This window comes from Anomaloglossus baeobatrachus, chromosome 5 (genome assembly GCF_048569485.1).
Source record: "Anomaloglossus baeobatrachus isolate aAnoBae1 chromosome 5, aAnoBae1.hap1, whole genome shotgun sequence".
Classification (NCBI taxonomy): Eukaryota; Metazoa; Chordata; class Amphibia; order Anura; family Aromobatidae; genus Anomaloglossus; species Anomaloglossus baeobatrachus.
In genome coordinates, this window is record NC_134357.1 from 31166192 (window position 1) to 31191871 (window position 25680).

General features: G+C 48.4%; 1 protein-coding gene across 1 annotated transcript in view; it reads right to left on the reverse strand.

Moving 5' to 3' along the window:
- The window catches only part of LOC142310738 (prominin-1-A-like), a 135031-nt gene extending 110162 nt beyond the window's left edge, over positions 1-24869 (reverse strand). Inside the window, exon 1 of the mRNA XM_075348370.1 lies at positions 24658-24869. The gene's annotated coding sequence lies outside the window, so the exon portion shown is untranslated. The remainder of the gene's footprint in view (positions 1-24657) is intronic.
- Positions 24870-25680: the final 811 nt, after the last annotated feature.

Consider the following 25680-nt stretch of genomic DNA (forward strand, 5'->3'; position numbering starts at 1 on the left):
AGCTCATGGAGCGCTTACCTTCCCTGCCTCATCCTCATCACCTCCGTGGATCTACGTTGCCAGCAGCAGTGTGATGAGGTCGGAGCTTAATGACCTCCTCACGCTGCTGCACGCTGGGCCGTGGGATGACATGCCCACATCTTGCTCCACTGACCCTGCTGCCAGTACATGGCTAATTTGCATGCAAAGCACATCACATGCAAATTTGCCATGTGGTAGTATGGCTGTGGAGGGGGCCCGGCCCGTGGCTTAATAAAGCCGGTCCTGACAGTGTCTGGGCCCACCAGAGGATCCTCCGGTTCTCTGGTGGGCCAGTCCAACCCTGACAACACCTTCCAACCAGGCACAATACCTGCCTCACATAATGCAAGAGGGAGCGATGGTGGCTGGTGCCGGATGACCCATTGAAAAGGGTAATTAAACTTTTTCAATATTACTTTTTATATGTTGTAGCCCATTTAAAAATCAGAAGGAACCCAAGACCGCGCTGATCGCTCATATAACAGGGCCGAATCGCTCATCTCCTGCGAAACAATAGTGGCTCTTAATACATAGTCTGTGTCTCCATGTACTGTTGTGCGCTCTCATGCACAAGCTCAGCCATTCTGATCAGTGGTTTCAGCAACCAATATGGGTCTCGCAACCTGGACTCCCATTGATCTGCAGAGCTTAAGGGTCTAAAAAAAAAAATAAAATAATACCAACAGTTTAGTCAGTGGCGTAATTAGAGTTCGATGGGCTCGGTGCAAAATTTGGACCTGCGCCCCCCTTCCCCATGGGGTACAGGATAATTATGCTGACACTTGGCTCTTTCCCTCAGCACCCAGCTTTCCCATACTCAGATATCCTTCAGCACCCAGCTTTCCAATGCTCTGCTATACATCTTTCAGCACCCTCTTATCTGCGATGTCGATTCAATTGAAAGTGCAATCATCGGCGGCCCCCCCCGACTCATGGGCCCCATAGCCATCGCGTGGCCTGCTGCCATTGGTGGTACGTTACTGAGTTTATTCATTCTTATCTTCCGTATATCTGGAGAGATTTCTGCACTCACTATTGAAACGTTGCAGTTATGTAACAATTCTTTCTGCACTTTCCAAAACTGCAACGTAGCCCCGTGTGTGCGTGTAGGGATCGGCATGTCAAATCTGATCCACACAAGGACAGCGCTCACATTCCAAGTCTAGGAACGTGGATGTTAGTTAAAAAGTTGGCACCGTTAGAAGAGCGAGAGCACGGCAGAATGCCAAACTGACAGCTTCCAGGAACAGGTCTGAACGCGATACCTGCCGGTGTCAGGAACCGAGAGGTTCGGGCTGAGCAATAACAATCCCGATATCCAGATGTATATAAGGAGGATGACAGGCATCTACTGCACAGACCTCAAGACGTGGAAATCCTCAGAGGGAATCTGTCAGCAGGTTTTTGCTAAGCAATCTGAGATCAGCATAATTTGGTAACCCGGATTCCAGCGACGTATCACTTACAGGGCTGCTTCCTGTAGATTTTATATCATTTATTTTATTTATTTTTTTAATCGTCAGGAGATTAATCAGAGGACTATTAATTCCTTTATGACCCATGATGTACTATGTACGTCTTTATCTGTAGGGAAAGATGTGGGCTCAGAGTGCGAGCTTACATCTTTCCCTGCAGATGAAGGCTGAATCAGTCAGCCTTCATCTGCCTCTAACAGTCACGGATGGAGCGGCACCCCGCCCACTGATGTTAACTTGTTAATCTCTGACAGCGCCACGTAGCATACCCCGGTAGGGTCTGCTGAAGACCCTTGTGTCTGTCATCACAGTACTCCTGTGAAGTCCAGCTCATAGCTGGCGTTCATAGGAGACTCTGATTTCTTCAATAGTCAGCAACGTTGCGGCATTACCTCAGTGCACTTGCGCTTCTTCCACGCTGTAGAGGGATAGCGGCCTTTGCTACCAGCATTAGAGAGACCACAGTTTGGACCAGCAGCTCTTCCATGCCACCAGGCCAAACTGTTAAAGGGGTTGTCCACTACCAGAACAACTCCTTTTGCATTTTCCCCGATAAAATAAGAATGGCTATACTCACCTCCTGTAGAGGCACCGTTACAGCAGTGACTGGGGCTCACTGTCATGCTAGGAACAGGGAAGTACCAAGCGGAAGGGAAGGGAAACCATAGGGAGAGGAAAGATGGTGACCCCTGACCAAACCTACCACTGGTCCCTGGGGTCCCTCACCACCCAAGATAGGTTCTGCACCTATGCACCGAGCCGGATACCTGACCCTAGGTATCCCTAGTGCTGGACCCTGAGACTTCTATAGGAAAATCAGGGATCATCGCTGCGCTTGTCACCATTCAATCCAAAGAGTTATTATTCCAAGTCATTTATTTAGGAACATGGACAAAATGTACGCGTTTCAGAGGTCTCTGCCCCCTTCATCAGGACAATGTAAAAATAATGACACAGAAGATATTCAAGTGCTGGACCCTAAATAGGGAATGGATGGGATGAGCTCTTAGTCAACCCCACTAAACACTATAGAAGACACAAGGAGGATTCAGAGTGGAAAATGCATTAACTACTTATTCACAGATGACACAGGTAGAAGTTCAGCAAAAGTTTCTGCAACGATACTACAAAAGGAGTACAAGCCACCTGCTTGCACCCAGGGCTTGAATAAACTGAAGAATATCTCCAGCACCAGTCCAAAGGAAGTAAGGGGTATATAAGCACCAAGGGAATACTGATGATCAGCAGCTGGGTATAAGGTGAGCTTCTGCTGGGTCCAAAAGGGAGAGATGAACAAAGCAGGAAAGCTCCTATACCAATGAATACCGACAGCAGGAACAATGGAAAGTCAGGGAGTATTCTGTGCAGCCAAACGCTGTGACCTTCTATGGCCAGAAACCACATGACTGTCTGTCACCCGTGACACTCACAAAGTGGTGACATCACGTGAGCCTCACGTCCAATCAGCGCTGGCTTCCTTCTCCCCACCTTCGGACCAAACTGCCCCATGGCAAGTAGGAAGCTGGGAGGAAGCAGAGTGATCATATTAATTGTTCTCTTTGCACAGAATTCAGGATGGCCATTAAACAGAGTCGCCCATGCGATTGCATACAGCCAATCAGGGACCACATTTGGCCAAAGTAACTATTCTAAAAGGAAACGTTTCTGCAAAAGTTACATAAAAACATGAAATTACTCAACGTTTTCACATTCAAAAACCGGAGTAAACACAAAGAGAAAATCTCCCCGACTTTTGTTTCCTGCTCTGAAGGACGCGCCGTCTTTGGCTGTCTGCACTAATGTATCTCCAAATATCCGACACCTTCAGCCCCTTATCAGCGCCCCGAGCACCTGACACAGGAGACAAGGGGAACAGCAGCAGACTCCGAATATAATACGCCAGGTAGATAAAGGTCCGGGTGGTTGGACGTCTTTACAATGCGTCGTTTGTGCTCGGTTGCACTTCACTTCCTTGATGATTTCGATGTGACTCAAGTTTTACAGATCCCCTTCACTTCATGATGAACCGCTTATTAATCATCTGCTGGCCGCTAAATGGCTGCACGGGTTATCTCCATTAAGTTTTATTCACACATCAGTATTTCAATGCCAAAATCAGATGGCTCTCCAAAACACAGACCAGGTTTTAATCCAGATTTTGGCATACAAACACTGATAAACCACCAAGGAGAGCATGATTAAGACCAATTATCACCATAAGACATAATAAACCTTATCAATACACAGTAATAAAACATAATATATAATCCACACAATGTAAAGTATAAAAAAAAAAAAAAAAAGGGCTGAGGTGGCAGGGCATATCAAGAACCCTGATGAAGCATGCTGTGCGAAACGCTCATTGGGAATCTTGATTTACCCATTACCTCTGGCTGGTATTACATCTGACACTGTACTGTATATGTTTTCACTATATATAAGCTTTCATTAAAATGGACTGTAATAGCTATACATATACATACACTATATAGTGTGTGTGTGTGTGTGTGTGTGTACAGGTCTAACAGTCCAATTAAGGGGTACTTTACACGCTGCGACATCGCTGCCGATATATCGCCGGGGGTCACATCGGTAGTGACGCACATCCGGCGGCGGTATCTACATCGCAGCGTGTAAAACCTATGAGCGACGATCAATGAGCGCAAAAACGTGCAAAATCGTTGCTCGTTGACACGTCGTTCATTTACATAATATCGGTGCTGCTGCAGGTACGATGTTGTTTGTCGTTTCTGCGGCAGCACACATCGCTATGTGTGACGCCGCTGGAACGACAAACATCTCCTTACCTGCGTCCACCGGAAAAAGAGGAAAAAAGGAGGAGGGCGGGATGTTACGTCCCGCTCATCTCCTCCCCTCCTTTTCTATTGGGCGGCGGTTCAGTGACGCTGCTGTGACGCTCAATGAACCGCCCCCTTAGAAAGGAGGCGGTTTGCCGGTCACAGCGAAGTCGCAGAGCAGATATGTGCGTGTGACGCTGCCATAGCGATAATGTTCACTATGGCAGCGATCACCACATATCGGCCGTGCGACAGGGGCGGGTGCAATCGCGCTCAACATCGCTAGCAAATGCTAGCGATGTCGCAGCGTGTAAAGTACCTCTAAGGCTCATAATAGTGAGACAATATACACATACTCTACAGTGTCAAATGTAATAACACCAATCATAGTTAAGGAGGATATTCAAGATGCCCAACGAGCGTTTCGCACAGCGTACTTCATCATTCATCAGGGTTCTTGAGTATATATATATATGTATTAATCTCTAGCTATCTCACACTTTATATTCACCTTTCCTCATCTCTAAATTTTCAAAATTGCTAGACCCCAATTTTTGATTAAAATTCAGAGAAAAGGTTTTCAGTTTGGGTGCCCTTGGTGAGGCAGGATCACGTCACAAATGGGGCAAGATGAGTGCTGCCCATGTTGGCTCATGTTTCTTTTCGGACTGATCTCAGAACAGCACTGCTTTACTATTCAAACCCATATAATTAGAGCCTCATTTATATGTGATTATAAACAATTGGCCCAAATTCACATTTTTATACCCGTAATACACTTTGTAAAGAACAAAACAAAAACAACAAAAAAATAAAAAAAAAAAACAAAAACATAACAACACAGTCTTTGTCCATTCAGTATTGGTTTCCATGTGAATAATGGAGGAAATGTTCTCCAATTTTGATTTTCTACCATTTTTAGGTCTCTGACGTAAGGTGGAGTATAATATAACACAAGGAAATGTACTGACCGAGCGCTCGTAATCATATATGGCATGTACAAGACGTCAATGGAAGTTGACACAGTAGAGTAATATTTCCGTCGATCTGTAGAAGCAGAAAACTAACATTTTAGTGACATAAACCAAATAAAAGGACAAACTATAGTGGCGGACAACGAGGCTGCAATAGGAATTTTGGAGAGAGGGGTCCAGTCTTGGTTTAGCGCCTCACGTTTACCAACGAGTGGTGAGAACTTCTCTTTTCGGAGGAACTAGATTGTTAGCAAAGAGGGGAACAGAGGATTGTCCCAAGAGAAAAGACATGGCGCTGTTCTGCCCTCTGAAAATTGTTCGTCTTTAGTTATAACGTCATTTCCAAACAATTTGTATTTCATCATTCAGTGAGTAAGATTATTCACAAGTGGAAAATATTCAAGACAGACGACGTCCCAGCAAATTCATATTGTGCAATACTCCAATTGCAAAAAGCCCAAGAGCTACAGCTCAGAATCTAAAGGCCTTAGTTGTTAGCATGATAAAAGGTCATGGCTCATGACAGTCAAATTAGCAAATGACTAAACAAGTATGGGTTGTTTGAAGGGATTATGAGTCTTTCTGAAAAGAACATGGCAGTACAGCTAAAGCATCAGATAAAGAAATCCCAAGACTTCGGGAACAATGTCCTTTGCACAACGGAGACCAAAAAAGTGGAGATGTTGGACTAGAATTCTCTACAAATCTCAACACAAACACATCATATCAATTGGCATGCGCAATGGTGGAGGGGGTGGGTGTTTGGGCTGTTTTGCAGCCATAGGACCGGGGCACTTTGCTATCAGTTGATCATGATTTCTAGGAGTCAAAAATGAGGTCATAGATCCATAAGCTAATGCCTGGCCGAAACTGGGTGATGCAACGGGACAATAATCCACAATAATCCCGCAAATCTACATCAGCATAACAAACAAAAAAAGAATCATGATGTTTCAATAGTCCAGTCACCTTCCAAACCCCAAAGAAATTGAAATGCTTAAAGGGAACCTTTCAGGTGCAATATATGTACTGCCCCGGGGCTCGGCCGCTCGGATCCGGGCTCATCCGTGGGTAGCTCGAGCGCCTCCGGACCCGGGGGTCACCTCGCTATGAAGGGAGGCTGGCGCTACGTGAGGGGTTTCGGTAGGGAGGTTCACGGCCGGAGACGCGGTTTTGGGTTTAAGTTCATGACGCCACCCACGGGTCGTGGCGAGTGTGGACACCACCGCTGCCGTTGACTAGGCTCCCGGGGATGGTGTTGCGCAGCCAGGTGTTAGCCCCTGCGTGGGTAGGAGGGGGGGGTGTCGATGGTCCCAGGGCCCGGTTGTTGAGGTCAGGATGTGGGGGTGCGGGCATGTTGGTGCGATGCGGGGCGGTGCGCAGCCCGAGGTCACTGTTGTACTCACTATGACAGATACACCGGAGTCTCTGGTAAACCAAAAAGATGGTGGTCGGTGCTCGCAGCCGGCTGCGTCTGGTCCCCCACCCGGTTTGGTGGCTCCCGCCTTTCTCCTGCACCTTGTTTTGTAGACTTTGACTGCCTGCGCTTCCGCGACGGGAGTCCGCTTCCCGGCTGTGTGTGTGTCGGGAGAGCCCGTTTGCCCACAGACGCTGGCCTGTGGGATCTCTCTGCCTGAGCGGTGGCTTTCTATCCCCCTCGTTGGGCTATTGTCTTCAGTCGGGACTTGGGTGGGAAAGAACCAAAAGGTCCAGACCCCAATCAGTGAATTTGACTCGGTCCAGTGGTTTCTGGGCCTCGTTCTGGGTCTGAGTACCCCTCCTGGTGCTCCGGTTTCCAGTTGGTTCCCCAGTTCAGTAGCAGCGGGCCACTACCCTGTCCCGGTCCCTTACGGTTCCACCAGCCGTCTTCCCGGCTCCTGCAGCGGCAACCACCGTCTGCCTCCTGGCCACAGGGTATCTGGGCTACGACCCAGATTCCCAACAGACGTTCTCTCTTTTCTACTACTCTCCTCTCCTCCCTAACTTCATCTACTTGCTTTTCCCGCCTTAGGCTATCCAAACTCCTCGGTGGGCGTGGCAACCGCCTGGCTCCGCCCGCGGGTGTGTACATCAAAGCCTGAGAGGGGAGACTCAGGGTTTTTAGGTTGCTGTTACCTTTTTAGGGGACTGGTGTTTGTGCAAGGGCCTGTCTGTGACTACCTGGCTAGTCCAGGGGGTCACATATGCACCTAGTACCACGAGCAGTTCTGGGTGCATATTGCTAATCCCTGCCTAACCATCCCATATACACTAGGATAGATAAAGAGATCTTTAGAAAAAGTATTTGTAAAGATCCTTTAGGATATGCTAATGAGCGCGAGGACTAGTCCCAAGGGCGTTAGTTCCTGTGCTCATTCCGCCCTCTTAGCATGTTAGCACACCCACAGGGGTGTACTACCATGCTATTCAATGCCCTGTGTCATTATTGGCAGTGATGCGTGTACCTGTGTCCGCTGTCACTGACTCAGACACCATGTTTAGAGTCAATGTGCATGATCAGAAGTCCCCAGCACTTCCGGTCATGCGCAGTAGACCTCTCTGAAGTTGGGACGTGTACACACGGCTTCATAGCGTGCATAGTGCAGTGACTTCTGATCATGTGCACCGACCCTAAGCCCGGCATCTGAGGCAGTGACAGCGGGCACAGGTACGAGTGTCACCGCTGATGAGGACTCTAGACAGGGGTCATTGAATAGCATGTTAGCACGTCCCTATAGGCGCACTAACATGCTAAGAGGGCAGAATGAGCGCAGGAACTAACGCCCTTAGGACTAGTCCCTGAGCTCATTAGCATATCATAAAGGATCTTTACAATTTTTTTTCTATAGATCTCTTTATCTATTACTCTTTGTCTACTACATACAGGGACAGTTAGGCAGGGATTAGCAATATACACCAAGAACTGCTCGTGGTTCTGGGTGCATATTGCACCCGACAGGTTCCCTTTAAAACAATTTCCTATACTACTGTAGCCAGAGATCGGGGTAGCAGGGGAGACACAGCCTTGGACCTGAGGCAGTTAGAGGGTTTGTCCACTACTTGGACAACCCACTTCTGATTCCATGTTTCACCGAGGTAAAATAAAAAAGCCTATACTCCTCTACAGAGGTGCCATGGCTCACGTGAAGTTGTGCTGTCACATGAGCCCCTCATCCAATCAGTTTCGGTTTCTGTCTCCCCACCTTCGGACAAACGAATGAATCAACAGGAAGTGAGTGCTGTGGCTGTTGCTCACTTCCTGTTGATTGCTCCTCTGTCTGAAGGCGGGGAGACAGATACCGGTGCTGATTGGACACGAGGCTCATGTGACGTCACGTGACCTATGGCACCGCTGGAACCGTACCACACACACACACACAGAGGTGAGTATAGGCTTTTTCATTTTACTAGGGGGAAACATGTGGAATCAGAAGGGGTTGTCCTAGTAGTGGAATATATAAAAACAATATTAAAATTATTAAAAAGCAAGAAGTCCATATATAGGGAAGGCTACACCACAACGTAATAGTTTAATGATATTCATACAATTAATGATGCCAAATTATTGACAAGGTACCATAAGGGGAAAGGAAAAATTTGGTAAAATGAAAAAAAAAAATATATATATATATATATATTAGATATAATGCACAGTACATAGAGGGTAACATTTTGCCAGTTCTAATCAATGAATAATAAATAATATTATTATTATTATTATTAATAATAATAATAATAATAAAATAAGTAACCCTCAACCAACTCATGTGCATAACCAGTACCAATATCCATCCATACAGTGCTGGCCAAAGGTATTGGCACCCCTGCAATTCTGTCAGATAATACTCAGTTTATTTTTGAAAATGATTGAAATCACAAATGCTTTGGTATTATTATCTTCATTTAATTTGTCTTCAGTGGAAAAAAAAAATTGTCATAAAGTCAAATTGGATATAATTCCACACCAAACATAAAAAAGGGGGTGGACAAAAGTATTGGCACTGTTTGAAAAATCATGTGATGCTCCTCTAATTTGTGTAAGTAATAGCGCCTGTAACTTACCTGTGGCACCTAACAGGTGCTGGCAATAACTAAATCACACTTGCAGCAGGTGACATGGATTAAAGTTGACTCAACCTCTGTCCTGTGTCCTTGTGTGCACCACATTGAGCATGGAGAAAAGAAAGACCAAAGAACTGTCTGAGGACTTGAGAATCCAAATTGTGAGTAAGCATGAGCAATCTCAAGGCTACAAGTCCATCTCCAAAGACCTGAAAGTTCCTGTGTCTACAGTGCACAGTGTCATCAAGAAGTGTAAATCCCATGGCACTGTGGCTAATCTCTCTAGATGTGGAAGGAAAAGAAAAATTGCCGAGAGATTTCAACGCAAGATTGTGCGGATGGTGGATAAAGAACCTCGACTAAGGCTGGAAACACATCTATGCGAGTAAAATCGGTCCGACTGGGCTGAAAAAAACTCGGCTGATTTTAGTTCACGTTAGGTGCGAGTGCAACGCAAGTGCGATGCGTTTTGCTCGCGTGTGTGTCGCGTTTGCGATGCTAGTTTCATGCAACATCTTAATTATATAAAAGCTATTACACATGTGTCATTTAATTTACCTTTGGGAATGTGATGTCACATTCATCTGTTGAATATTTAATGAGCGAAGTTACTGCCACACTCGCAAATGTGAACGCTGGTGCGCGTGTGTGATCCTACTTTTAATCCCCTTCCATAGGAAATCATTGGGACAAATGGTGCGAGAAACTCGCAAAAAAGCAGCATGCTGCGATTTTTTTCTCAGTCCGATTTGGACTGAGAAAAAAAACGCAGATGAGAGCTGAATCATTCACTAACATGTGTCCGATTCCAATACAAGTTTTTCTCGCATTGCTCTACTGCGAGAAACTCGCAAGTGAGAAGCAGCCCTAAGGGTACTTTACACGTTGCGACATCGCTAGCATTTGCTAGCGATGTCCAGCGCGATAGCACCGGCCCCCATCGTACATGCGATATCTTGTGATTGCTGCCGTAGCGAACATTGTCGCTACGGCAGCGTCACACGCACATACCTGCTCAGCTACATCGCTATGACCGCCAAACAATCCCTCCTTCAAGAGGGAGGTGCGTTCGGCGTCACAGCGACGTCACTAAGTGGCCGCCCAATAGAAACGGAGGGGCGGAGGTGAGCGGGATGTAAGATCCCGCCCACCTCCTTCCTTCCGCAATGCTGGTGGACGCAGGTAAGGAGAGGTTTGTCGTTCCTGCAGCTTCACACACAGCGATATGTGGTGCTGCAGGAACGACAAACATCGTATCTCCTGATGTAGCAACATTATGGAAATGAACGACGTTACACAGATCAGCGATTTTTTTACGCTTCTGTGCTCATTCACCGTCGCACTTAGGATTTACACGTTGCAATGTCGCTAACGGCGCCGGATGTGCGTCACTAACGATGTGACCACGATGATATATCGGTAGCGATGTCGCAACGTGTAAAGCCCCCCTAACATCCAAACAAGTTCAAGCTGCCCTGCAGTCCGAGGGTACAACAGTGTCAACCCATACTATCCGTCGGCGTCTGAATGAAAAGGGACTGTATGGTAGGATACCCAGGAAGACCCCACTTCTTACCCCGAGACATAAACTAACCAGGCTGGAGTTTGCCAAAACCTACCTGAGAAAGCCTAAAACGTTTTGGAAGAATGTTCTGTGGTCAGATGAGACAAAAAGTAGAGCTTTTTGGGAAAAGCCATCAACATAGAGTTTACAGGGAAAATAAAGAGGCATTCAAAGAAAAAAAGAACAGGGTCCCTACAGTCAAACATGGCAGAGGTTCCCTGATGTTTTGGGGTTGCTTTGCTGCCTCTGGCACTAGACTGCTTGACCGTGTGCATGGCATTATGAAGTCTGAAGACTACCAACAAATTTTGCAGCATAATGTAAGGCCCAGTGTGAGAAAGCTGGGTCTCTCTCAGAGGTCATGGGTCTTCCAGCAGGACAATGACCCAAAACACACTTCAAAAAGCACTAGAAAATGGTTTGAGAGAAAGCACTGGAGACTACTAAAGTGGCCAGCAATGAGTCCAGACCTGAACCCCATAGAACACCTGTGGAGAGATCTCACAATGGCAGTTTGGAGAAGGCCCCCTTCAAATCTCAGGGACCTGGAGCAGTTTGCCAAAGAAGAATGGTCTAAAATTCCAGCAGAGCATTGTAAGAAACTCATTGATGGTTACCGGAAGCGGTTGTGCGCAGTTATTTTGACTAAAGGTTGTGCAACCAAGTATTAGGCTAAGGGTGACAATACTTTTGTCTGGCCCATTTTTGGAGTTTTGTGTGAAATGATCAATGATTTTATTTTTGTTTCATTCTCTTTTGTGTTTTTTTCATGGCAAGCAAAATAAATGAAGATAAGAATTTGTGTTTGTAATCATGTTCAGGAAGAAACTGAGTATTCTCTGACAGAATTGCAGGGGTGCCAATACTTTTGGCCAGCACTTTATATCCACACGGTTCTGAAAGGCAACCATTAATAGTACTAATTCGTCAAAATTGTGATATAAAGCCTCCCTGGCCCCCAACGCGCGTTTCACCTCTTCATCATGGGACATTGGTTGAGGAATACTTATTGTATTAGAACTTGTATACATTGATTAGCACTGGCATATTAAGTTATGTACTGTGCATTATATCTTAAAAATATTTTTTTTCCATTTTACTGTTACCATATCCTTCCTTTCCCCCTTATGTTACCTTGTAAATAATTTGGCATCACTAATTGCTTGAATATTATACTATAAAAACGTTGTAGTAGCCATCCCTATATATGGACTTCTTGTTTTTTTTAATAATTTTAATATTATATATTCTAAATAAAATTCAGTTTTAATTACGGTAATTGGGTTTTATCGCCATTCTTCTCTATTTGAGTTGTTGTTATATGTTACAGTGGGTGTTTCCCTATACTGCACTCGGTTTGTTCTCTATCCTGTTATTTCCTCCCAAAAAGCTCCAGGGCTGCGACGTGAAACCACAGAAACTTCAGACGTTACCAGAACAAAGGGCGAAACAATGCCGGGAAAGTATAGACCCGAGACGGGATAATGAGCAGCAAAAGCTCGGAGGAGTGTTTAGGTTTCAGCAGAGAAAGCTTCATTCTTCGTGTGACACATTATATAAATATTCTATTCAATAAGTGTATACATTGTACGCACTTCTCAATGTCTCCGCTTGGTGTCGTTCAATGGAAACGGCATATTGGGTTACCAGAGCCAGCCATGTCCTATATAAAGAGCCTTGCACCTGTGTGTCCATCATACGACGTGGGGGTTGGGGGGGGGGGGGCATGGAGATTTTTAGCCCCCGAGGGTTAATAATAAAACTTCCCATGGAACCGATCCCAGAATATAAGCATCCAGGATATCGTGAGGCCCCCACGTGACACGGAAAGATGGGGAATACATTAAAAGGAATAGACTCCAGAAATAATCCAGTTGGGCTGGTGACAAGTCTCCCATAGGAATAATATTCATGCTGGGATAGAGAGAACACAATCACAGGTTGTAATATATGGGCTCTTATGCACATAAATACAAAAAGTTGCACAAATTTTGAAATAATAATTTAAAAAATAAAAAAAGTCATATTTAAAGTGATTTGGTGATGTAGATAGTCACAGATGACTATATAGCTAATATATAAAGGTGTGTGTGTGTGTGTGTGTGTGTGTGTGTGTCCGGGATTGGCATCTGCACCGTCGCAGCTACAGCCACAAAATTTTGCACACTCACACATCTGGACCCCGAGAGCGTCATAGGCTATGTTTTGAGGGGAAATTTTAACCCCGCGCTTTACAGTTATTCGCCAAAAAACCTGCCTCCATTAAAGTGAATGGAGCTGGGAGCCACAGTGCAGCCAGAACTTCAGAAGAATGCGCTGCCACGCCCTTATATGGAATGTCGGCATGTCACAATGCAGCCAGGGAAAGAGGCGGACACAAAAAGACAGACACAGACAAAGACGGAACGAGACAGGTAAAGAGACAGACACAGACAAAGACGGAACGAGACAGGTAAAGAGACAGACACAGACAAAGACGGAACGAGACAGGTAAAGAGACAGACACAGACAAAGACGGAACGAGACAGGTAAAGAGACAGACACAGACAAAGAGACGGAACGAGACAGACAGGGAACGAGACGGAACGAGAGGGAACGAGAGGGAACGAGACGGAACGAGAGGGAACGAGACGGAACGAGACGGAACGAGACGGAACGAGACGGAACGAGACGGAACGAGAGGGAACGAGAGGGAACGAGACGGAACGAGACGGAACGAGACGGAACGAGACGGAACGAGACGGAACGAGACGGAACGAGACGGAACGAGAGGGAACGAGAGGGAACGAGAGGGAACGAGACGGAACGAGAGGGAACGAGAGGGAACGAGAGGGAACGAGAGGGAACGAGAGGGAACGAGAGGGAACGAGAGGGAACGAGAGGGAACGAGAGGGAACGAGAGGGAACGAGAGGGAACGAGAGGGAACGAGAGGGAACGAGAGGGAACGAGAGGGAACGAGAGGGAACGAGAGGGAACGAGAGGGAACGAGAGGGAACGAGAGGGAACGAGAGGGAACGAGAGGGAACGAGAGGGAACGAGACGGAACGAGAGGGAACGAGAGGGAACGAGACGGAACGAGAGGGAACGAGAGGGAACGAGACGGAACGAGACGGAACGAGACGGAACGAGAGGGAACGAGACGGAACGAGACGGAACGAGACGGAACGAGACGGAACGAGACGGAACGAGAGGGAACGAGAGGGAACGAGAGGGAACGAGAGGGAACGAGAGGGAACGAGAGGGAACGAGACAGACAGGGAACGAGACAGACAGGGAACGAGACAGACAGGGAACGAGACAGACAGGGAACGAGACAGACAGGGAACGAGACAGACAGGGAACGAGACAGACAGGGAACGAGACAGACAGGGAACGAGACAGACAGGGAACGAGACAGACAGGGAACGAGACAGACAGGGAACGAGACAGACAGGGAATGAGACAGACAAAGAGAGAGAGAGATACAGAGGGGGAGACAAACATAATTACATTTATATCTATTTGTTTTGTGGTTTTTGTGTGCAGAATACATTTTTGTTAATACATTCTATTTTGTTAACAGCAGTTATTAACCCGGGCGAAGCCGGGTAGTACAGCTAGTTTATATATAAAAGAAAAACTTGGCACTCCAAAATGGTAAGGAATTTATTATATAGGAAATTAAAAAAAAAAAAAAAAAATGACAACATTTTGACCCCTATATTTGGGTCTTCATCAGACAATAGATTCTTGGACAGGATATGCCTTTAAAGGGAACCTGTCACCAGATTTAGCGACTATGAGTGTGGCACCCCTAAACCCATCTACTACTAGGTACTGCATCCTGACAAAGATGCAGGGCCTACCCCCAGGGACCTGGAAGCTCAGTGCCGGTGCCACCAAATCACATAACATCCCCAGTTTCCCACTCCCCATTAGGGATGACTGACTAGTCTGGGACCCAAAGGATGGCCAACTAGAGGTGGAACCAGTCCAGTCCACAGACGACAACGGTGGGAGGGGACAGACAGAAAGACGGAGAGTCCGGTAGTGGCAGTTGAAGGGGACGGACGTGTCTCCAGACGGGGTCGTGTAGCAGTGACCGAGGTGGCGTAGGAGAGTGGTTGCCAGTGAGGGTACAGCCAGGTACCCCTGGAACCAGAGCACTGGCGGGGCACAGGGCCCTAGGTTAGGGGACAGCTTCAGGCAACCTGACAAACACCTGCACAGTGAGGGGACCTTCAAGGACCTCACTGACCCAAGAATCCAGGGGCACCAGCAGTAAAGATTAAGCCAGGGACCGGAACCGAACATCGACCCTACAGGGTTCGCACTGCCTGCCGTACGGACGAGAGACTGCCAACAGACAGTAGAGGACCCACAGATGCTCCAAGCTATGGGGTCCCACCAACCAGTGAGAGGTGTCGGGGAAAGAGACTACCAGGTCACCACACCAGCACTGGGACAAAAGGGACCAGAGGTCTGAACCAGCCATCCTCAGTGCCTGAACTCAACATCACCGTGAGTAAAAACAGAAGTTGCACTGCATCCCCATCGTGTGGTATCCCTTCTTTCTGCGACGGATCACACCATTCACTCCCTGGGGCCCGACCCTACTTGCGGAGAGCCTACCATCCAGGCTGCCACCACCATCAGTTCCAGAGGTAACAGACTGTGCAGCGGCGGTTCCATCCCCATAACCGTAACCCGCAAATGGCGTCACTATACAAACTCTTTCATCTCCCCTGTAGATAAATCCCATTTAAAAAGCGTCCCCAGGGTCACAGAATCGGGCATCGGCCGTTACACAACCGTGACACAGCATCCCAGTACATATACGGCCTGAGGGGACCAAGTACCCCATAGCCCTGGTGCGTCACATGAGCTGTATATAAACTGTATATCAGAGCACAGGCCACTGTGTATAAAGTAAAAATCACTTTTATAATACCTAGGGGGCGGTCTGGTCCGATGGGTGTCACTGCTCTCCGGTCTGGTGCCTCCTCTCTGCAGCGATCGCCGTACTTCTTCCCAGCCCAGTGTGGATGACTCATTCTACATCTTGCACTCTAGGTGGCACTGAAGTTCTGCGCAGGCGCACTTCTCTGTGCCCGGCTCAGGGCAGATCAAAGTATTGTAGTGCGCATGCACAGGTGGTCTTTACCCTTTCCTTTTGCCTGTGCATTACAGTATTTTGCTCTGTCCTCAGCAGGGTAGAGAGAAGTGCGCATGTGCCAGACCGCAATCCCGGCTAGTGTGCATGACGTAGGTCGCGTCATCCACACTGGGCTGGGTAGAAGGAGGACGGCAATCGTTGCAGTGAAGAAGAGGCACCACACCAAAGAGCAGTGACATCCATGGGACTGGACCAACCCCTTAGGTGAGTATTATAAAGTGATTTTTATGTTATACAGCGCGGCCTGGGCTCTTATATAAAGTACGTTAGAATGCTGTATATAAGAGCTCAGCGGTGGTGGCTGCAGCTGATAGTCGCCAAATCTGGCGACAGGTTCCCTTTAAGGGTATGTGCCCTTGTCCGGATACGTCCTGGACGCAGCATGTCCTCTCCGCAGGAGACCGCAGCTCCTATGCCCACAATCAGGGTTCAGGGGCGCTGCGGTCTCTCTCTGTTCGCCCTGAGGTGAACACTTGCATCTCTGCAGCAATAAATTGACATGCTGCAGCTCGGGAAGCCGCACTGCAGGTCAGTTTTCGCTGTGGGTTGTGTATGCACAGTGGGCAGGAGATTTCTAGAAATCCATCCACTGTGCTTGTTCTGTACAACGCAGCATTTTGGATGCAGTGAAAACACTCTACATCCAAAAGCTTGTGAACCCTGGTCGTGGTCACACAGCCTAAATGAAAAAAATATATATATTTAAAAAATAAATAAATAAATCGGACTGTTGTGATGTATAGGTACCTATTGTGTCTGATGAAGACCCATATATAGGGGTTGAAACGTTATTTTTTTTGTACTACCTGTATAATAAATTCCTAACAAACATTTTGGAGTGTCAAGTTCCTCTTATTTATTGGTGGGTTTTAACCCTTCTTGACCTCCCATTTTTTAAAGTGAGCCATAAATCTCACTCTACTATATATTTATAATGCTACTTACCTCCATACTTTTACAGAAAGGCAATTCCAATGTATTAAGGGCCATTCCATATCCCCCCATGGGCTAAAGGGGTTGGGCACTAATTACGGTATGTTATCCTTTGGATAGGCCATCAATGTCGGACACCCATTACCCCAAACAATCAGCTATTACCGGACGTTCTTCAATACTGCCGGAACGAAGCAAAAGAATAAAGGCCGTGTCCGGATATGGCAGATCCAACCTATTAGTGGGAGTTCATTGGAATAAGGGGGAGGATGTAGAGTACCCGGTCATGACCACTATAGAAGTGATAGAGCTGCTGTGTTCTGGTTGTGTGGCGCCCCTGCGGCTTCAGGCACCATAGGGTACTGCACCTCACTTAAGGTGCAGTATTCATCACAGATATGGAGGAGGTCGTTACCAGTAACAACCACCATCACACTCAACCAACACAAACACGGGAGTTCAGCCACTGGGACCAGGCTAGGGTAGGTGCTGGAGTGGCCTTCACGAGGTATGGGACTTTATGCCCACTAGTCAGGAACCCGGGAGGTGGGAGAAACCACAGGGTAAGTTAGGAACCATTTTACATACAAGCCAGTCAGCACCGGATACTGTACGCGTGAGGTCGCACTCAGGAGCAGACAAGCTAGGAAGCAAAGACTCGGACAGATCGGGGCCCGTGGTCGGGAGCTGAAGGCTCGACCTGGGTTCTTAGGAAAGAAGAGGGATCCCAGAGTTCACAGGGAGTGCAGAAGTCACCTGTGACCCGTTCCACGGCCCAGGAGCTGGGGGTGGAGGGAAACCGTCGAAAGGTGACGCACAGAAGGGAACACTGGCCTCGACCTCCGAAGTTTCCGGGATCGGCTGAGGCCCATCACAGCGTAGCCCAGTGCTCCAAGGGCGATGTGCTTCTACCAAGTAAAGACCTTGAACTGCACCAGCTGCGTCGTCCCTTTTCATGACAGTGCTTCTAGCATCGCGCCCCTGAACAGAGACTACTATCACCACCATTCTCCCTGGGGCATAGCTCTGCCTGTGGAGAGCTGTACCAACTGAGCTGCATAGTCCTTTGCCCCAGAAGAGAGAAGCGATCCCGCAGCGGCGGCTAACCTTGGCTGCACACCATGGGTGGTGTCACAAATAACTACCCCCATTGTCCCCATCCCCAGCCTTTTATTGACCCCCAGGGTCACGGAACCGGGTAAGGCCACCGCGGCGACCCAGCAGAAGAACCGCGGCCAGGCGACGACCCTATGGGAGCCTCAGTTTTATCCGAGAACTTTCTGCTGTTGCCAATAACAGCCGATTGGTGGTGGTGAAAGGTGTCACTGTGACACCGATCCAATACTGTCAGTCATACTTTAGGGATATGTGAGCAAGGATGGTTGACCTTAGGGAGATCAACATCCACCACTGCGGAGACACCATCACGTGTTTCTCAACGCAGTGATTCTAGAGCAATGACCCCTGGGAAATATTCAAATCAAGAAGGCCTGCGGAGACACCATCACATGTTTCTCAACGCTGGCAGGAAACTAGCCAGGTCTTTCACCGGGAAGGAACAACCACGGGAAGGGCAGTCTCCAGTCAAGGAGACCACCTATGCCAAACATGGTATCCATCCACAGACAGCCGTTTCGAGGTATTTGCCCCTCATCAGTGTGGAGTAGGAATCTGGCTAGTGGGACATTGCCTAGTAAAGAGCCAGCAGAAGAACCGCGGCCAGGCGACGACCCTATGGGAGCCTCAGTTGCATCCGAGAACTTTCTGCTGTTGCCAATAACAGCCGATTGGTGGTGGTGAAAGGTGTCACTGTGACACCGATCCAATACTGTCAGCCATACTTTAGGGATAGGCCTTCTCAAAAATAAATAGTGGCCAATCTCTTAAAAGAGGTTGTCCACTACTTTTATATTGATGGCCTACCCTTAGGTGTTGTTTTTTGCATGGATGTGTGAAGGAGGCCTTAGCAAGTCAAACAAAATCAGGAAACGAGCGTTACTGGTCTCCTTAAGGCTAGGTTCACATTTCCGGCAATTTGTATTAGTCACAATCCGCGGCTTTGGTAAACAACGGAATCCATTTGGAGGATTCCGTTGCTCCCATAGACTTGTATGAGCGGCGGATTGTGACTGATGACGCTACGTTGCATCCTCCACCTGACTGATCAGTCGTGGAACGACTGACCGTCGGGCGGCAGCAACGCAGCATGTAGCGTTTTTTGAGCATCGGAATCCTTTTGATTCCGCTGCGCATGCTCTCTCTCGGCGGCCGAACGATTAGCTGATCACCCGGCGGCCGACTGCTGTGAGCGATCGGCTGATCACCCGGCGGCCGACTGCTGTGAGCGATCGGCTGATCACCCGGCGGCCGACTGCTGTGAGCGATCGGCTGATCACCCGGCGGCCGACTGCTGTGAGCGATCGGCTGATCACCCGGCGGCCGACTGCTGTGAGCGATCGGCTGATCACCCGGTGGACGGCTAATGAGAGCGATCGGCTGATCGCTCTCATTAGCCGGCCGCCGGGAGATCTGTTCGCTCTCAAAAGCCGGCGGCCGGGTGATCAGCCGATCGTTCTCTCTCTCACGTTTTACAACGGAGTCCGAAAATGAATTCTTATTCTTGTCATCCGTTGTACAACGAATCAGTCACAAGCGTCAAGAAATGCATGTAACTGATGAAAAACAACGGAAATGTGAACCTAGCCTAAGATGTAAGAAGAACTCGGACGAGAAAATCCCCATCTGTAGATTTCATGGATAGAGCTCGTACCTACTACAGTTTGTGGATCTGTCTGTGTATCCTTGCAGACTGAGGGGGTTCACAGAAAAAGATAGAGGAGTGATTGACTAAGGGATACTTTGCACACTACGACATCGCAAGCCGATGCTGCGATGCCGAGCGCGATAGTCCCCGCCCCCGTCGTAGCAGCGATATCCTTGTGATTGCTGCCGTAGCGAACATTATCGCTACGGCAGCTTCACATGCACTTACCTGCCCTGCGATGTCGCACTGGCCGTCGAACCGCATCCTTCCTAAGGGGGCGGGTCGTGCGGCGTCACACGGCAGGCGGCCAATAGGAGCGGAGATGAACAGGATGTAAACATCCCGCCCACCTCCTTCCTTCTGCATAGCCGGTGGACGCAGGTAAGGAGATGTTCCTCGCTCCTACGGCTTCACACACAGCGATGTGTGCTGCCTGTGTGACGCCCCGGACTAGTCGGGTCGTCCCAGATAGTCACACACAACACCACACCCCCCTCCCGATTAGGTAACACCAGTCAAACTAAAAGCCTTGTCACCACCCTCCAGGTTTGATGTCCACACCAGGGGGGGTGGAGCCAGGCAGTTGGCTCCGCCCACCAAGGAGTTCACAGGCCTGGAGGCGGGAAAACAAGTAGTCAAGTTCAAGCTCTAGAAGAGAGTAGTCTGGAGGAGGTGTAGAGCAGACAAGTTCACGGGCAGTCCTATGTCCAGACTGCCAAGAGACTACCAGGTGGCTGGGTCGGGGCCCAGTCACCATTGGCAAGGAGGCAGACAGTGGTGGCCGCCTGCAGGAGACCGGGAAGACGACCGGTGGAACCGTAAGGGACCGGGACAGGGTAATGGCCCGCCGGAACCGAACCGGGGAGCCAACTGGATACCGGAGAACCAGGCAGGGTACTCCGACCAGTACAAAGCCCTGAATCAACAGGGCCGAGTCGAATCAACTGATTGCGGGCTGGACTTAAGGACATATCCCACACAAGTCCCGTTAGAAGACAACAGCCCAACCATACAGCCAAGGCATAGAGACCCAAAGGGCCAGCGTCTGCGGGCAAACGGGCTCCTACGGCATATACAAGTCGGGGAGCGGACTACCGGTGTCTAGGCATAGGAGTCAAACATTTACACACAGAGGTGCAGGAGAAAGGCGGAAACCACCAACCTATTCTGGGAGAAGCTGCAGCCGGCTGCAGGCCCCGTTCATCACTCCGTTTGGTTTACCAGAGACTCCAGTGTCTTGTGTCAGAGTGAGTACACCAGTGCCATCAGGCACCGCACCGCACTGCACCGCAACACTTCACCCTGCACCCTGGCCCTCGCCTACCGGGCCCAACACCCCCTACCCATGGAGGGGTCAACACCTAGCTGCACCATTACACCACTCCCGGGAGCCCCCCCATACCGTCACCGCAGCGGTGGTGTCTACAATCACAACCCGTGGGTGGTGTCACTAACTAACATCCCAAACCAAACCTCACCCAAGTCACCGCGTGTAGCGCCAACTCCCTTGCAGAGCGACGTGACCCCCGGGTCCGTGAGAGGCTCGAGCCACCACCCGCAGTACGAGCACGGATCAGAGTGGCTCGGTGGTCGCAGCCGAGCCCGCGGGGCGGTACACCTGCTGGAACGAGGAACAACATCGTACCGTCGCTGCTGCGAAATTATGGAAATGTCGGACCCTACACCGATCATACGATAATGACGCTTTTGCGCTCGTTAATCGTATGTAAAAGGATTCACATACTGCGATGTCGACAGCGACGCCGGATGTGCGTCACTTTCGATTTGACCCCACCGACATCGCACCTGCGATGTCGTAGTGTGCAAAGTGCCCCTTCTAGAATCAAACTCCCCAATTCAGGTCTATGGGTCTGTTGGGGGGACTAAAAAAAACAAAAAAAGCAAAACAGAGCATCCATTCATTTGTTGCCTCTTTTTCATGGACTTTGACAGGAGACGCCGGTTGTTTTTTCCATCCGACAACAACTAATGTACCTGATGGTAAAATCTAACTCACTGACCAAACGTTAATGAAACTAGACAACATTGATGACGGAGGGTTTTTTGCATAAGGGATAAAGCTATGGTGTCCAACGGAGGACTAAGGCTGGATTCACACGAGCGTATGGCATCCGGTGCGATATGCCAATGACCCTCGGCTCCCGCTCTGCAGCCAGTGTGATCCGAATGTTATTATACAGTGATCAAATCACAGCTGCAGAGGAGATGGAGGGATTAATCTCTTCTATTATCAGCTCATGCAATTATCGCACTGCACTCCGGTGTCACCCGTGTGCAGTCCAATGTTTCACTCGCACCCATAAACTTGTATGGGTGCGAGTGACACTGCTCTCGCACACAATCACAGCATGCTGCGACTTTTTGCTCATCCAGAATCTAGATGAGAAGAAAAAAAACAAAAAGCTGACCATCTGCTCTCCCTCATTGAATATCAATGGTCCGAGGGCAAAAGTACTGAAAATCCACTGCATGATGGTCCATTTAGGCAAGACAATAATTGGGGAATGAACGTTCTTAGAACACCAATGCCGGATTATCGGCTGCTCTCACCAGGGCGGCAATCAATGAGAAAAGGGGCGGAGCAAAAAGCATTATTGGTTACGGATAACATGATACTGCATGGGCAGAGAACGATCGTATTAGCGATCCTATTGGGCACAAACTGCAAAGCACAAGACCGGGGTCACACGGGACAATCCGATGGATTAAGCTAATGACACTCGGCTTTGCTGGAACTGGAAGACACTGCGTTTTTCATGCAGTGAAAATACAGAACGCCAAAAACTAATCACGGGAAGGTATCTGCGGCTCGTGCACACACTGTGCATCTGCAACACCCCCATTGGGACACATGGAATGGATTTTAAGGCCTCAGCTCCACGTGTGTTTTGTACGGACAAGTGCATTCCAATAAAACATCAGATTGCACTCGCACCAGTGCAACACTATGGGGCAGCGTCCATGTGCGATTGATTTCTCCTGCCATATCAGCCTGAGAAATGAATCGCAATATGATGTGTTTGGCAGCGAGTCTCGGCTCACGCACCCCCATACAAGTCTATGGGTGCGTGTGAAACATTGCACTGCATTCACATGTCATCCAACTGCAGTGACAGTACGCAGAGACAGACAGCGGAGGAGAGGGAGAAAGTGCTCCCCCCCTCTCCTCCACAGCTGTGACCCGATCACAAGATCACATCACAGTCATATGGCCCTCGGCTGACACTTGCAGCAGAGAGTATTTAGCATATCACTTCCGATGCTCTCACATCAGAAGCTATGCGCAGGTGGAACCAAGGCCTAACTGCTAGATCTGCAGCAGAGAAAACACTGATTTTACCAGAATGACAGCAAACAGCTCAGTAAGGGCCGTTTCAGATCAGCGGTATTCTGCCGCCCTCGCAGATCCGGCATAAGGGCAGTACAGTACTTTACAGTTCACTGGCAAGATCCGGGCACATAGGGTCATGTGACCGGAAAATGTGACAGCATGTGACCGGGGCTTGCCGCACTGTCTGAGAACTGCAAAGTACTGTACTGCCCTTGTGCCGGATCTGCGAGTGCGGCAGAATACCGCTGATCTGAAACGGCCCTAAGTGACACATCGCTGGAATCAGGATCTCTGTCTTGGATGTGGTAACAAAAATCTGGTGACAGATTCCCTTTAATCATTACCAAAACTCATCAAAAGCCCATAGTGGGAAGGAACGTAGCCTTAGGGTATGTTTACACCCTGTGTTTGTTTTTTTATGCGGAGATTGGGAATTACCTAAACAGTAAGGGATACTGTCTACAAGTTCAGTATGTGTGGGTGAGAAATTTCCTATAATATATATATATATACACACACACACAGATAAAATCCATAGACATTTTTATAATTATATATATATAAATAATATGCGCAATGTCAAACCTGTATGAAACACCACATTAACTCCATCTATGGATTTTATCCCTCATGAGAGAGAAATATGATATATCTCTATACACACACACACACACACACACACACACACACACACACTCTGTATAAATAATATAGTGCTTGTGCAACGGGTACCGTTACCCCAGAATCACACGGCAATATTTTCTGAGTTTACCTGTATGATATGTGTACAACAAGCAAATAATACCAGGATGTATAATAAGCATTACAGTAAATATTTTGGGAATTATAGAGATATTTCTTAACCAAAAGTCATATGCACCAACATGTCTAAAGATATATACATTGTAGGGATACATATGACAAATCACAAAGTAAAAAAAAATAAAATTTGCAATAATATATATTATATATTACACACACACACACACACACACATTATAAATATAAAAGTTAAAAAAACAAAACAAAAAGTGTATAAAGCATGTGGCACATAAATCTCTCCATATCTTGGCAGGAAAATCACAAAGGCAAAAACCTGCATTTTTATTTCTTTTTTTTTTTGCTGCATATTTTTCCCATTCATCAACACAGGTGAAATCTGCAGCGAAAACTGAAAGAATTGGCATCCTGCTCCAAATCTGCACTGAGACAATCCAAGCTGTGCAGGAGACTGAGGATTCTCCTTCACTTTGCCTGAGTCAGGAAAGTTTTCAGGTTTTGTAACAATCCGCAGTGTGCACAGCCTGAGTATTTTTGTAATTAAAAGAAAAAAAAACCACATACTAATATTTGACATTTCCCAGAGAGGTAAGGAAATCTATGTAGGATGTATTATTCCGCTGTTATTGGAGGACAGAGAGCAGCGAGCACCCCCCTCCCCGAGCCCCGGACTCCGCAGCTTCTGGACTTATTATTGTCAGAAGCAAAAGACATAAAAAAGCAACAAAATAACCCAATCAATGTAAAGTAACAAACACAAAAGCATGGAGAGGAGAGGAGCAGAGAGCTGAGCTCTTACCTGGCTGTGCTGCAGTGATACCGCGGGTGATGCATGGTGAGCGGTGTAATGTGACTCAGCTGCTGCTTGTAGCGCTCCCTGCCCCCTCCTTTGCTGGGCAGGACTTGTGAGTTGTGACTTTTTGGGGATGTGACAAAACTTAATTTTCAATCTCGCAGTGACTGTGGCCGCGTCCCCCAGCCCCTGTATAATGCTCCGGCCCCGCTGTATAATGCTCCGGCCCCGCTGTATAATGCCCCGGCCCCGCTGTATAATGCTCCGGCCCCGCTGTATAATGCTCCGGCCCCGCTGTATAATGCTCCGGCCCCGCTGTATAATGCCCCGGCCCCGCTGTATAATGCTCCGGCCCCGCTGTATAATGCTCCGGCCCCGCTGTATAATGCTCCGGCCCCGCTGTATAATGCTCCGGCCCCTGTATAATGCTCCGGCCCCTGTATAATGCTCCGGCCCCTGTATAATGCTCCGGCCCCGCTGTATAATGCTCCGGCCCCGCTGTATAATGCTCCGGCCCCGCTGTATAATGCTCCGGCCCCGCTGTATAATGCTCCGGCCCCGCTGTATAATGCTCCGGCACGCAGGCGGTTAATCAGTGCTGCCGCTTTCCTCGGCCTTTTGTTTTCATTCAGGATTTCCATATGTGGTTTTCTATTTGATCTTGCGGCACAATAAATAATAGGGCGCAGCGTATTGTGCCTGCAACAAAGCTTTGCCAGTCACTGGCTGCAGCATGTCCCGTATGTATAGGGGCGGCAGCGGGGGCTCCTGGTGCAGAATGTCCCGTATGTATAGGGGCGGCAGCGGGGGCTCCTGGTGCAGAATGTCCCGTATGTATAGGGGCGGCAGCGGGGGCTCCTGGTGCAGAATGTCATGTATGTATAGGGGCGGCAGCGGGGGCTCCTGGTGCAGAATGTCCCTTATGTATAGGGGCGGCAGCGGGGGCTCCTGGTGCAGAATGTCCCTTATGTATAGGGGCGGCAGCGGGGGCTCCTGGTGCAGAATGTCACGCATGTATAGGGGCGGCAG